This window comes from Rhea americana, unplaced genomic scaffold (assembly GCF_003343005.1).
Source record: "Rhea americana isolate MKP2758 unplaced genomic scaffold, rheAme1 scaffold_214, whole genome shotgun sequence".
In the NCBI taxonomy this organism is placed as follows: Eukaryota; Metazoa; Chordata; class Aves; order Rheiformes; family Rheidae; genus Rhea; species Rhea americana.
The window spans coordinates 477,466-492,565 of record NW_028186299.1 but is presented as its reverse complement, the minus strand read 5'-3'; positions in this window follow the sequence as shown (position 1 = coordinate 492,565).

Below are 15,100 nucleotides of genomic sequence, written 5' to 3'. Positions count from 1 at the left end.
ATTTTCCCTTCCCCTCCTACAGTCATGCTGCACAGCATTGCCTCCTCATTTTTTCTGGCATTAGTCTGACCCCTCTGAGATGTGATTCAGATCAGCGATGTGGGCAGAAAATCATTCACTACTTTATTTTTTTTTCCTTGCTTGTTGTATTCTTTCAGTTTAGTAGGTTGAATTAACTCATGAAGTGGTCAAACGAGTGTCAGAAATGGTGCAACAGAGCTAGAAGTAATGTGCAGCTGAGAATGTAAAAGGAAGGAAGGGAAAAGGACTGGTATTTCCAGGTTGACAGCAGTGAGCTCTTACATCAGCTAAGCATTTTCATCTCTGTCCAACCAGGGAATTACATATATATATATATATATAAAAATATGCTGTGTGTGTATATGTGTGTGTATATATATATATATATATAAATATATATACACATACATACATTCATACATGCACACAGGTTGCTTTTTTAGTTCATATTAATGGAAATCACATCAGAGCTTTTAAAACTATTTAACCCTTTTCAAGAAGCATTTTCTTTGCTAAGTGAGAAGAATTTATTTTATTCTTATCTATTTTGAAATCTTGTCTGATATACCACCAAGAATGCTCCCACCTCCTCAGCAGCAAAGAATCACTTCACGGTTATCTGAAAGTTACCCCTTTCCTAACAAAAAGTGTAACACCTTCCTTTGCTTGCATTTTAGTACAACTCTACACAATGAGCTAGGAAATAAACAATTCAGCACAATTTTAGTTTGTTTTGCAAAACCTAGGAGTTTTGCAAACAGTAGTCATAGAATATTAAAAATAAATGAAAAAGGTAGTAAGAGAATAGGGAAGCAAAATTTAAGATACTTGCCAAGATGCTTACTGAAAAGAGATTGTTTCTTGTTCTGACTAGAAAGCTGAACATTCCCCTGTGAGTCAATAACACTAGCAGTTATTCTACCATATTCATAATTTGGTAAACTTATCACTTACTATGCTCTAGTCTTTCTAATAAATCAGAAATCATCCAGTTACAATTCACCTTGCACATCTCAACTTTTCTTTGTAATTTCTATCACTGGATGTCCATCATCCACTAACATAAGTACAGACACTGCCAATTTTCCTTATTCCTCACATACACTTGTTAAAGGCTAAGGAGATCAGATTGTTTCCTCACTGTCACAGAAATTAACAGAACTATCTGATTTTCCACCTTTTCAAAGGAGAAAAGATTTTATGCTAGATCCTCTATCCTTTTATCTGTACCTCTATCTGTAATTTATCGAGAATGCTTAAACGTAGCCTAATGTTTTGTTGCTCTTAAATTTGACAGAACAAATTACATTAAAATGTAATAGCAGCCACTGCAGCATCCACTCCCTTTTTGCAGTTGTGCTTTGGTTAGGTATCTTGGGGATCAATACCTGCAGAAAAGGTACGAGACATCTGTTGATCCCAGAACTCATGTTGTTATTCACGTTAACTCACTGCGTCCTTCTCTTGTAAATGCCCAGAAGTGAGCTTTCAGCAAGTATAGATCAATTGTCCTATATACTAATTGTGCATAATACTCCATCTATATGACCACATACCAAATCTTTTCAGTTGGTATTTGGTGTTTTGAGTCATTCTCCATCTTTATCAATCACTATTTTGCTCATGCACAGATACAGGTTTAAGTAAGACACAGGTTTATGGTACAAGTTTAAATTCTCTTTAATTTATTGGGAGTCTCACGTTTAAAGACATACTCGGAGTCCTCTTAGAGCGCATGGCCCACCAACAGTGTTCTAAGTGCATCTTAGCTGTTAGTGTGTCATGTCACTTAAGATCCTGAAGAAACTGTACAACCAAATTTATCATTTACGTGTATTATTGATCAAATATAAATACGCATCCCAAACCATCCCATGTCATTTGTATCCCTTTTTATAAGATACTTTGTACTACTACAGAGAAATGGCTATTCCAGTATCGGTCTTTCTCCTGCTTATTTTGCTTCCTACTTAAAAGCAATTTCCTCAAGGGACCCAATGGAGGAATATGAGGTTAGTCTCTCCCTCTATTCTTTTTTAAGCACACATTTGTATTAATACAATTGTAAGCATTCTTCACTATAAATCAACTCTGAAATTGTTGCTTGTGAAAATGAGATTGTACAGTTGATAGCTTTAGAGCCAATAAGTCACCACCAACAGAAAAGATGACCATGAAGAAGCCCAATCTCTACATTTGACTGCATTTTTTAATTTAATTTCATCCCACTTCATTGGTGTACACATTAGGAACACAAATTGGTTCTCTGAAGATGGGATGATAGCACAGGTTAGCTTTAGCATATTGTATATACGGCTGAGTCACAGATAGAGTTTGACTTTTTCCAGATAGCTGCTTAACATAGATATTATGTGAACAGTATATCCCAAACAGTGTTTTCCCATATCTCAATCAATTCATTCACTTACCTGCTGTCTATCTAAATTTTTTTTATGCCATAGCAAGACTGACTGTATACATTCCCTACAAGTATTGTAGAGACTGGCCTTAAGAAGATGCATGACAGTTTCCAGGAATGGCTGTATGTTCATCTAATACCTATATATAAAATCATTAAAACTGAATTAATTTGCATACACTATTCTTTTTCTCTGTTTCACGTTTTTAATTTTAAAACTGCAGTGTTTCATCCAAAAGTGTACAGGAGGAAAAGAAAGGTCAATAGGATTCTATTAATATATTTAAAAAAAAAAAACATTCCATCAACAACAAATTAAACATTTAACTTCCATTAACAAATTCTGAATTGTTTTGGAAATCCCCTACACACACTAACAATAATAGCTACAGTCATTCAGATATTATACCAGTTACTGTTGGTAAATGTTGACTTTAAAAAATGTTATCAATAAAATTTGTCATTAAACTCTGATGAGTAGTATCTTTTACTTGACTCTCTACTATTTTTCCTTATTAATATTTTACAAGGTATGACAGCAAAATTCTTGTGCTGTGCTCCTATGTGCTTTGTTCTGTTGACAGAAAAATAGCAATAACAATTATATAATTTAGAATTAAAAGAAATATATTTTATTTGGTAGAGGTTGAAAAATTTTCCCCCAAATATGGCCTCTAAAAACCAAGATGAGCCCTCAAGTACCAGTCTGTTCATAGAAAACTTAGAATTATTTGTAACCATACCAAAATAGAGTCAAATTACATTTATCAGAAATATAGATCTGTCCAGATGAAGTGTATAGGAATTACAGTGGCAACAGCACCATTACGGCTTCATTGCATTAAAAAAAAAAAAAAAAATCTTCTAAGAGAAAAAAAGTTTGCATTTAACAGGTCTTATTTATGTAGGTTTGCATAAAAGTACACAATCATATAAAGCTTTTCACTTCTGTCAATTATTATTCCTTCATCTTTAAGTGCAGGTTGTTTTGTCTTCTACATAGATGATGTCTCCTGATGTTTTCTCCTCTTGGAGAGGTATTAATTGTTATCTGTGATAAAAGTAGCTATCAGAAATATGCATACACACTAAGCAATATACTCTGAAAAATTAAGTTTCCATGATCACTTCATCTTTTACCTTAATTTCTTTCACCCTTAAAAATTGTTCTGTTACTGTCCTGCCGCTACTTTTGGTTCTTCAGTGTTTTTATCTCTTCAGTTTCTCCTCCTCTGTTATAGAGCGTTCATTTTCAGCACATAAACAAGACTGAGTAAATCCTGGAACTTTACAAAAAAGAACCTGATAGGACAGATATGGACATATCTATTCTTAAAAAAAAACCACACTTTTGGGAAATGTGCTCACGGTACAGTGACATTCAGGCTATCAAAACATCAACCGAAGACAGAGTGAACAGAATATCCGATAACATTTTTCAATAACAGAAGTAATACATAAAGATATTGTTGACAGGAAACCATTTTAGAAAGTAATGCTATCCTTTGCATGCTGAATGTTATATTTATGTATTTCTCTCTTTATTGACTACAGTTTCCTGTCACTAAATAATTGAACTTAAATTCTCAATGTCAAACCACTCTTCTGATCACTGCATCATAAGCCAGGTTTCAAAGCAGACTATTTGTTTTGCAGATAGCATGAACCAGAAGAGAAAATATAAAATAGTTTTCTTTCTTTCCAAGTACTAGGTAACTACAATAAAAGTAACTATTGTTCTTTTTATTCAATATCCAGGAAATTTCTTCAACATTATGGGAAATTACTTCTTTAAAATTCTTGCCCTGTTTCTCCTACGTTAGGTGAGACCGTGTAAAATCAATACTGCTCTTCACCTCAGTCTCTTTTGGCTGGTCATTACTCCAAGAAATCTGCACCCTCCAATTAAGCATGGATATGCTAAAATTCAAAAGTAATGGTTGTTCTGATGTGATAAATTCTCTACAAACTATTCTGAGGTCCACACAACCAGACTAATGTTCAAAGAGATAACAGACTTTTGGCTCCTCTACCTTTCCCAAACAAGTCTAATAAAGTCTAATAAAGTATCCATGTATCCATGATACAAGATCTCAGCTAGCAAGCAATAAAATCTTGAAAATACTAGCACAGAGGAATAAAAGCTTTTAAGCCACTTATGTTGGCTACTGGCTTGTTATATTTCTCCTTATGTATCGAGTAAACTACCTAAGATCTAAAAATCACTGAATTAGCACTATTATAATTTTATGATATGAGATATGACATGAGATCCTAGCCTCGCAGCTTTTCAGATTTTTCATTTGTTCTCGTGCAGATTTTCCCTGGTGGTTCCTTTAATTTATCATAAGTAACAATCATTTCATTATAAAGGCACTGGATTTGGGGGGCCCCGTGAAATGTAGAAAGTATTTAAAGTAAGTTTTTGTTCATAAAGACATTCAGCTCGGGGAACTGCATCTGAACCCAAACTGTATTCAGTAATAGTAGCAATTTCCCTCCAAGCTTTACACCTGAAGCAGATGGAAGCAGATTGCATGAGGAGATCAACCCTTTCAAATTACAATAGTTTATGATGCTCATCTGCATTTTAATCAGATATAAAGGATTTATTCCTGAAATACATCAAGGAAGACTATTTTCACCTCCTGGAAATGCATCAGAGAGTTTATAGCCAATCAAGCAAAATATGTTGCACATTTTTACTTTGTATATCTTTCTCTCTAGAGTATGCAATATTAAATGGATATAGGTGTCAGTGATTTTATTAGCAACTATATATAATCCTATCAAAATAGGTACTAGAAAGCAATTTTTCAAGCCAAATTCACTTTATTATGGATTTAATTCCTGGGTTCAACAAAAAAGATGAATTTGTGATCTCTTCATATAATGTTATTTTATTCAAAATGCGATGCAATACAATACCAGCAGATAAAGCAAATAATGTTTAGTCAGAGACTAAGAAAACTGCATGATTTGAGGATATAAAGAATGTAAACATGTATTGTCGTTTTTTTTTATTGTGCTCAGAGAGGGCATGAGTTGGAATTTAGTTTTATCATGCACAAAGACGGAAAAGTAAAATTTACCACCTAAAAAAGTATGTCTCCTATTCCTGACAAATAAGTACAAGACTGATACTGCCAAAATATCACCAAACTGATCACTATCTCAGGAAAATTGTTTTCTCAGTTGAACTATACTTATTTTTTTTCCTATTCATAGACTAATGGTAAATCAAGAAAAAAAGAAATTCAGTGGCCTAGAAACCATTGCATGACTGCTAATTGCTAACAGTGATTTTATGAACCAACTATTGGAGGAAACAAATTTAACTAAAAAATATGAAGAAACTATTTGCAAACCACTTAAATTGAAGAATGAGCTGCTATTAATGGGTAGCAGAGATTTTGCAGAAGGAGTACAGAATAGAAATATGTCTCCATCACATTATAAATTTATAGCTGTCTTACTTCAGGCATCAGTGCTGGTGATTACTATTATCATACAAAATAAATGCTTGGATCTTAACTAGTAACTGTAGTTACTAGTAACTAGTAACTTAACTGTTTCTTCTTATCACAAATTATTTTTCAAGTTTTGAGTTGTTCTGACTTTATCTGGAGCATAACGGTCATAATGGCACAAGAGTCTTACTAGCTCATAGGCTGAGTTTTGACAAGCGCTATTAATATGTTCTTCAAAAAGATACAACATAGCAGTGCAACTAATAATTAACAATACAATAATAATCAGAAAGTAAAAACACAGCATCGTAAAAGTAGATCTGTTCTTTCAATTTTTTAACTAGTTTGGTAAATTAGAGGTGATGTATTTTTTTCTTCATGCACTACAAAGGCAAATTTACTGATCTGCATGCTAATATTAGTGCACAATTAGTGCTTTTGGTGTTCATGATTTGAGTCTTTCATTACTGTGATTTTTACTGTGCTTACGAGACAGAGGGCTGTTGCGTCACATTCCCTCACTGTCCAGAGTAAGTATGAACTTTGTTTCCACAAAGCATATTACAGTTTGACAGACAACAATACATTATTTTTTTAATACTGACATCTAATATAGACTGAGTGAATATATTAGTTGCGTAGCAATTAATCTCTATTCCACTGAATTATCCAAGTTTTGTCCTTGATTGTTTAAAATACTGTTCTTGTTTTTCTTTATTATAATCGGATATAATTAGATACCAAAACAATTAGATAGTAGAAACTCTTAAGATTTTTGTTAAGGTAACAGTAATAGAAGATCTGTTTAGCATCTTTCTTCCATTAAATGCACTACACCTGCTTAGAACAGATGCACCTTACTTCCAGGATTACTTATTCTCCAAATCTGTATGTTTTCATAATGTTGACTATTCTTTCTTATATTAACCTATTGTGTAAATATAATGGCAGGATATTGCTATGTTGGAAAAGGGAACACATGAATGACACTTTTACAGCTTTAAGTCATGACATAAGAGAGATGATTACTTTTCTGGGAAAAAGCAAAGTTTTCAACAATTGATTTTACCAGTGTTAAGAATCAAAATTGAGTTTTTCTGTGTCAACAGGAAGAGAATTGGCAGGAGAGATCTAGTCAGATATGGTACAAGGCTAAGGCTGGAAGAGAAGCTAACATGAAAGTAAAAAGAGTAAAACATATCTCTGATATCCCAGTGTGCTAGAGGAAAAAGTCATTCAAGCAAGATTTTATTATTAATGCCATAGTAAAGTCAACCTAAAGAAAAACAGCAGATGGAAAATGTGTATAATGTTGATAGAGCATTTCAGAAAAAAATAAATATATTTCAGAATACTCTGATAAAATCCTATGTAAATAACAGCTGACAGTTTAGAAAATTTATTTTGAAAACATTTCCAACTTGACAAGTCACTCCATATTTTTTCCATTACAAGGCAGCAGTTCCTATTAGGAGGATTTGGGGAATCTGTACAAAGATGAGGAATGTTTGAAGTGTTTTCAAATACATACACACAGACACACAATAGAGAGAAGTCTTCTTAAAATAAATAATAATCCTTGTAAAATACTGTATTTGGCTAGCCTTGAAAATCCCTTTCTGATTAGAAACAAAAATGGTGTTTTTTAAAATATTCAAGAACGTTCTTCTTGAGGCAGTATCTGACCTGCAAATACGTAAAGGATGAAAAATGCCTTCCTCAGTGATAAAAGAAATGTTAATATATGTGGCATTAATTTAATACTTCTTGAGTTTTATTAATGATTTAACTATTTCACATATTAAGTGTAAAAGACTGATTACAAAGATATTCTTTCTCTAATCAGCCTAATGCAAAATGTGCACTTGATGACTGATTTTACTGGCATTCACCTCACAAAAGACATCCAGCATCACCTAAATAACCGAGACCTGACATGATAGCTTTGCCAGACTTACACCTATTTTATTCTTTTCATTTCACATAATTATTTGCATGAAGACTGTCCAATCTTTGCTCTCTGCTTAGAAGGCAGAAGAATACATCAACAAGCTACACTCACCTTATTTGTAAATCCATACATGAAGCAGGTTTCTTCAAGTTATACAGAGCACTCCACCTTTCACTTGCTTTCCTGTCACACCTAACATTTGAAAACTTGAATTCTTGCTTTAATGATCCCAAGTCATAGAGAAAATGTTTGCAATTCAGTTTTTCCATTTCCTTTCTGTAGTTTATTTTTACTAGTAATTTAAATACTACAAATACAAATTAAACAAAATAATAAGTTTTAAAACAGATTCCAAAGAATTCCTCCCCCCAACACACAAGTTTTTTAAAATGTAGTATTAATAATAATATCCACTAAATACAAAGGTTTCATTTTCTCAAAGTGATTTATTTCTATGTTTAAAATTTCACTTACCTTTTAACCTTGATAAATCTAAAAGTTGTCAGAAGGGCTGGATTACTGTGTCAAGGCTGCACAATGAAACACATGCTGTAGTTGCTTCACTAAATAAAGTCTGCAGAGAAAAATGAAATCTATATGAATTCAGTATACTTCTTTCCCGTCTTTTTACCCAGCAATTCACCTATAGTACATCATTTTGCCCTGAAAAAAAAGGTAAACTCAGTCACTTAACAGTCTCTTAGTACTACCAAAGATGACCCAGATATTATAAGTAACTCATGTGGAAAAAAACATTTAAGAGAATAAATAGGAAATACATTATGGAGGCAAGACTGCAGAATTTACATGCCTTAAATATGGTGATTATCCTAGGAGAATTCATATGCATGCCCTTCATTGTTTAATTTTATATGCATATAACGATTAAAGTTACAAAAGTGCAAGACAGAATTTTAACTATCCTTTTCCAAAACTGGAAGAGAGTAGAACAAACCATGGTTGCATACTGTTTTTTATTTTTCATGTATATGAAGTATTTTAGCGGTCTAACCAACAGACGTGCACACAGTCGATCGAGAGCTATAAAGTTGACTTCTAGTCACCAATTCTTTTTTGGCTAAGAAAAATTTCAGTGTCGTTAGAAGTGGGAGATATCATGTAGCTGTACTGTTTCTTTCAAGTCTAAGAAAAACAGAACAAAGCTTTCCAGGGAACAAAGCATTCTAATAAAGTTAAAGCAGCGGTTCTGAATACTGACCTACCTCAAATCTTCTCTAAAAGCTTTACATACAAAATGGTAATTTTTTCAAACTAGTAAAGAAATATTATTACCCATGTAAGTTACCCATAAAAATAAAGTGTTGTTTGAGGAGAAAAATACTTCTGTTCTACAGTAAAGGAGGACTCGACTGTTAAGAAATCAAGAGGTTCCAGAGTAAGATATTCATCATTACTTTACTTTTCATCTATAAGTAGCTGCTTTTCCACTGTGACATGGTATTTGAAGTAAAAATATATCATGTGAGCACACTGTTATAGATAGCATTATATAGATCTCGTGATGAACCACAGTCTTCCCTGAAATAAAACTGTTTGGTACACTATAGAGTTTGAAAACTATCTTGGAAGTAAGGAAAAAGGAAAAATGGTATCATAAAGCTTTAAGAGGTCATCCATGGGATGACAGCCATTCACTCAGAAACATGTTTATTTTCTGTCAGCTCAAATCAAGCAAAAACATTCAGCCAGCTGAAATACTACAACCCAGGCTGATCTCAGAAGATAGGATACATCTAATTTTTACTTTCTTATTGAGAACGCTTTATGCTGTAAAAGATAAATTTTCAATAGACAGAAAAACAGATTTGCAAACATATAGTAAAATAATTTTTAAAAAGTAGAAATGTTTAAGGAAAAATCCTTTTAAGTTATTTTTAGAAGTACTTTTATGAGTCAGAAGCCTACTAGCTATCAGCAAAATAAAATCCAATGAAGGGATGATGTAACAAAATTTACCGAATTCTGTATGTTCCAAACTGATACAGGTATCTTTAGTAGACAAAAAACTTAAGGTCTGGCATTTCTTCTGTGACGTGGAAGTTCTTCATCCTGACCTGCTTAGTAAACCTCTTTTGAATAGCACTTTAGTACTAGCATCTCACAGAGCAGGTTAGATTTCTGCAATAGGAGTCACTCAGTAAGAATGCTGAGTACTACTCATCATGTAATAAACAACTTTGGAACCAACAGTTGTAGGTGGTATGTGACAGTCTCAGACATTAAAAGTCTCTAATGGTTTCTTGTTCAAGTATCTAGCACAGGCCAAGTTAGGTAAATTCTCCGTGTGCCACTTTCATTTCTCAAACTCTGAGGAAAATAAACAACTTTATTTACACAACTAATTTATGAGAAAGTTTTCTTGCTACAATAGTATCACAGCTAAAACTGTGCTCTTTACTATTCAGTGAGGGAAGGGAAACGAATGCAGACCTTGACAAACAGGAAGGTGCACCACAGGTGAAAAAAAGAAATTAGCCAAAATGGAAGCATCAAAGCTGTCTCTAAACAGCAGTGGCAGGACAAAGTAGTGTGTGTGAAAATGGGTTTATTCTGCCATAGAGAAACATGCAAGTTTAGGGAAGCGCATGATTCAGCACCTACTAGATTGTCTGCTCTTTTAAGAGGTATGTAATACCAGAAAATTAACCAGCATGGCAGGGTACCTAGTGTTAATAATGCTGTTCTTTCTCAGTTTAGTAACATCTCCCTTTCAGTATAAGATTTGAAAAAGTCCAGTTTACCCAATACTCAATGATCATCTAAAAACAAAGTCATTTGGAAATGAACAATAAAGTCAAAGAACAGGGATTGCTTACAGTACTGTGTGCACATTACAAGAGCTTTTGTTGCTGTTGTTGCTATCACTGAACCTTTGCTCATCTGGAGACCACTATACATGATTACCAACCACCTGGTTCAGAAACATACAGGCATATGGCACAATTATTAATACTGACCCCAAAGCTACTGCAGTAAAAATATTCCAAGGTTGAAAAGCCGTTTGGTAAATATTCACTTAACAGAAGTAATTAAATGTGTTCTGTTACAAATTATATAAATTCTAAAAATACATATGTTTTCATTGTCAAAGCAAAACTTTTTGAATGTTAAAAGTTCACCATAGTTTTAGGAATTAAGCACGTTCTATCTATGATTTTCAACGTTACTCCAGTAGATTAAAATGAAAAAGGACAGTGGTAAAGTAAATATGTAAAAAATTTATGAATAAATCTGATCAGCACTGACATACAAAATACGACTAACTTCTGAATTTGCATAGCCAGTTTGCAAATACAGACAGAACTCTTAACTTGGTTTTGAACAAAAAGCCAAAATTAATGAAAACGTGTTTAGCAACAAAATGGTAGAAATCATAAATTTGAAAAACTAATCAGAAAAGAAAACCCCCAAACCTAAGATGTGACAGAAAACTTCAAAAATGTCAATAATGATTTTTTAAGGAAATTGGCATAATAAAAGTTGAAATCAAAAAATACCCTTATATCATCAAACATTTCACTCTTCTAGGGCTCCTGCTCTCCTAATCATATTTGGTGTCTGCAGTACCCAAACTGGTCTTTGTAGCTGGTATGTCAACTCTCAATCGCCTCTTATACTTACTCCATTCACAATTTTTATTCCAGATTTTTCATTCAGTGTTTGACTCAGCATTTTAAAGGTGAGAGTTCTCTCAAGCAAACAATTACATTAGAAATGCTTATGACTTCTGAAAAGTCAGATTTAATCATTTAAAACTATACCTGAACATCCTATGATACAGGTCTCCACGTAAGGTAATCAAAACCACCTAAGGTAAGTTTTCATTCAAATAACACAGAAAAGATGATATTTATCGTATCTATTTTTCCAGCTGAACTAAAAATACTTTAAATTAAATTTATTGTGTCAGTTTCATACCTCAAAGGAATTCATTATAAAATGAAAACAAATATCAAAAGCAAAATACCGCCAAAAAAAGTCAAGTGTTGTTTTCTTGTGGAAAGTTTCATTACCAATTTTTGAATCAATATTATTATCATGTTGCAATCAAATCTATTTGCTGTTAAGAAAAAACCTTATAATTAACATTCTTCAAATTGAAGTCCGGATCTCATGTTCTTATACCTTAGAATGTACAATATAGTGTAAAAACTAAGCTCCTAGATGTTTTCAAGTGAATGAAATATGCCTTAGTGAGTATATAATTACCTACATACACAAGCACAAATACTTTGCAGCATACCTAGTGTTCTGCTCTTAAAAAACACTTGTATTTTTTTCTTGGTTTTTAGCTTCTTCAGTTAAAGAAGTAAAACAGCAGATAATATGTACAGGAAAAAAAAATGCCTGTATTTGTTTTTATTTCTCCAGACAGAAAAATAGAAAAAAATCAATTCCTTTTATATTTCTTCATATAGACTCTGACAGCAAACTATATTCTTAGTGACAGATTCTAATGTATGTTCTTGTTCTAAGAGACAAGGAAAAAAAAAACAAGAAAAATAATTCTGATAGGAAACACACTTGACAATTAGACAAGTTTAAGCAAGCAGGTCTCCTTCTTGTTGACCTACTAGCAACCTTAGTGTGCGAGGAGACTATGGAAGGCTGTAATGTGAGAGGTGGAGTCTCTTTCATTCTCTAGTGTAATCACAGAAGCAGAAAAATCCTGTTAAAAGGTTATTGTAAATGAATTTTCTGTGAGAGAACAAAAATTAAGGGAGAATAAAAGTGTGATTAACTGAAGAGCTGACTTTAGGAGCCCAAGCATGGAAAAAATACATTGCTAACATTCCAGTTGTTAACCCTCATACGGTGTAACTGTAATTGGTCTGGTCAAGTGCAGATAAAGCACCAGTAAAGATCTTGTTCAACCTACAGTTTTGAGAATATTTCTTTTTGATTAATTGATTTGGGTCCAAATTGAATGAAGCATTTTTTTCCTCTCAAACTTCCCATGACAAAAGGATCCTAGTGTTTTCCAAAAAGTGCATATCCTATCAGAGTACTTCCAGGTTTAAGTTATCGCTCTGCAGCAGGAAGCACAGAAAGATTTGTCATGTTTCCTGCTGTACAGACTGGTGCCAGCCCAAGATGGTATAAAAGTAGGCATATCAAGCTGTAAGGTACAAATATCTGATGGGAGGGAATAAAGAAGATGGATCTAGACTTTACTCAGCAGTGCCCAGTGGCAAGATAAGAAGCAGTGGGCGAAAACTGAAATACAGGAAATTCCATTGAAATACGAAAAAAGCTTCTTCACTGTGAGGGTGGTCAAAAACTGGAATGGGTTGCCCTGGGAGGTCATGTAGTCTCCATCCTTGGTATTATTCAAAACCTGACAGGACACAGCCCTGAGCAACCTGCTCTAGGTGACCCTGCCTTGAGCAGGGGAGTTGGACGAGATGATCTCCAGACATCCCTGCCAACCTCAACCCTTCTGTGATTTCAAGGTACATGGTTCCATGAGAGCGACCTAAGTTATACTGCGTAAGTGCCTCCAGTGGTGGACTCTAAATCTCATAGTGTTATGCTCCAAGGAGAGCAGGCCCAGAATTATAGATTCAGGCCTACAGTTAGGGCCCTGAATGCTTCCAAGTCAACTGGATCCAGGTTGCACAACTCAAACAGCTTGTAAAGCTGGTAGGGCTTTCCCACATTTTTTTTTCCAAGACCTCAGAACCACTGGGTTTCTAGATGCACAGCAAGGCAGCAGGTGGTTGATGAATAGTTCTGCCAAAATACTCTCCTGAACCCAATTAATTCCCAAAAGTTTTTAACAAAATCTTTCAAAGATGAAGCCCTGCCAAATCATACCTCATCCTAAACTACTGCACAGTAATTACTTATTTTAGTTTAAGCTTTAGCTTCAGCTACACGGACTAATGTGTGGTTTGGCAAATATCAATAAAATAGGAATAAAGAAAGACCCAATTTTTGTAAAACATAACCAAATTGTCTCATGACTGCCAACTGGTTTTGTAAGACCTACGAAAAACCTCTCAAAACACTCTTCCAGCTCCAGATGCTATCCAGTAAGGAGTACTTTGGTGATATCTATCTTACGATTTACATCAACAAAGTTATTTATTAGGTTTATACTTCCATGCTTCCTTTCAGAACCAAAACAAATGTCCAGCATAGAGTATTCCCAAGTATATAAACTGGTAATACTTTTTTTTAAAAAACAGAAAAGAGTGTAAAGAGAAAAACACTTTCAACATTACTACCAAAAGTAGAAATGTTTCATGTATATTTATGTTAATATATGCATTCATACATAAGTAATATTATAGGCTTTTGCATGTGAAATATGTGATGTTAGAAGACAATTTAGGGAAGCATTACTTTTCAAAATCAATAACAATGAAAATATCAAGAACCGACAATTCTAGAATATACCTGTTTTGTGGTCAAACTGCATGTAACTGAAAAGCAGTGCAAAGTCCTATATTTTACTTTTGCCTTTTTCATTTTTCAGTCTATCCTGCTACTCTATTTCCTATTAACATAACTGCTTAACTTTACTAATGTCAGCAAAAGATAATGTACGCTAATATGTCCATTATATGCTCATTAACTTCAAGTCTCTAAGAAAAGATCTGTATCAATTATCTTTCATCATTCCTCTCTCCCCCACACATTCTCCTTCTTCTTCTCCTCCTGTAAGCTACAGCTTGAAAGATCAGAGACAACATTAAGTACTTTACTCTTTCACCACCCATCCACTAGCCTGTACCATCTTTCTCTTTAATAACCTGCCTTCCCAAGTTGATTACAGCTCAGCTTTATCTTCTATTCTATGTTCATCCTGGAGATATCTTTTCATGAGAAAAGATACTTATTTCTGAGAACTCCTCACAGTATTTACACACAATATTTAATTTTCTATTTCTAATTTACCCATGACTTCTCCATTGTGAAAGTTTTTTGGTTTTGCCTATCCAGTTGCCTTTGTATTTTGAGCATCAGTCTCATTCTAAATGAATTTCTCTTCTCTGTATCTGAGAGGTTATTTGTAGCCTGCTCACAAATAGAATTAGGGGCAAAAATCCTTCTCTGTGAATCCTTTACAAGTTATTTACAGCTCTTCTTATCACATCATAGCTCAATGAATCTTGCAGATAGATATTCATACACCAAAACATCAATCTGTCTGGTTCTCATGTAGCTTAACTTAAATATATGAAACTGTTTATGCGTTTCACAACACTATGA